Source organism: Euprymna scolopes, chromosome 30 (genome assembly GCF_053919585.1).
Source record: "Euprymna scolopes isolate OS-2025 chromosome 30, ASM5391958v1, whole genome shotgun sequence".
In the NCBI taxonomy this organism is placed as follows: domain Eukaryota; kingdom Metazoa; phylum Mollusca; class Cephalopoda; order Sepiida; family Sepiolidae; genus Euprymna; species Euprymna scolopes.
This window is the reverse complement of record NC_136511.1, coordinates 94,458,784-94,459,721: the sequence shown is the minus strand read 5'-3', so window position 1 is coordinate 94,459,721 and position 938 is coordinate 94,458,784.

Below are 938 nucleotides of genomic sequence, written 5' to 3'. Positions count from 1 at the left end.
CCAGATCACTCCTGCAACTTCCAATGACTCTAGCGGCTTCAGCTTACTTCTACAGTCTCCAGATCACTCCTGCAACTTCCAATGACTCTAGCGGCTTCAGCTTACTCCTACAGTCTCCAGATCACTCCTGCAACTTCCAATGACTCTAGCAGCTTCAGCTTACTCCTACAGTCTCCAGATCACTCCTGCAACTTCCAATGACTCTAGCAGCTTCAGCTTACTCCTACAGTCTCCAGATCACTCCTGCAACTTCCAATGACTCTAGCAGCTTCAGCTTACTCCTACAGTCTCCAGATCACTCCTGCAACTTCCAATGACTCTAGCGGCTTCAGCTTACACCTACAGTCTCCAGATCACTCCTGCAACTTCCAATGACTCTAGCAGCTTCAGCTTACTCCTACAGTCTCCAGATCACTCCTGCAACTTCCAATGACTCTAGCGGCTTCAGCTTACTCCTACAGTCTCCAGATCACTCCTGCAACTTCCAATGACTCTAGCGGCTTCAGCTTACTCCTACAGTCTCCAGATCACTCCTGCAACTTCCAATGACTCTAGCGGCTTCAGCTTACTCCTACAGTCTCCAGATCACTCCTGCAACTTCTAATGACTCTAGCAGCTTCAGCTTACTCCTGCAGTCTCCAGATCACTCCTGCAACTTCCAATGACTCTAGCAGCTTCAGCTTACTCCTACAGTCTCCAGATCACTCCTGCAACTTCCAATGACTCTAGCAGCTTCAGCTTACTCCTACAGTCTCCAGATCACTCCTGCAACTTCCAATTACTCTAGCAGCTTCAGCTTACTCCTACAGTCTCCAGATAACTCCTGCAACTTCCAATGACTCTAGCAGCTTCAGCTTACTCCTACAGTCTCCAGATCACTCCTGCAACTTCCAATGACTCTAGCGGCTTCAGCTTACTCCTACAGTCTCCAGATCACT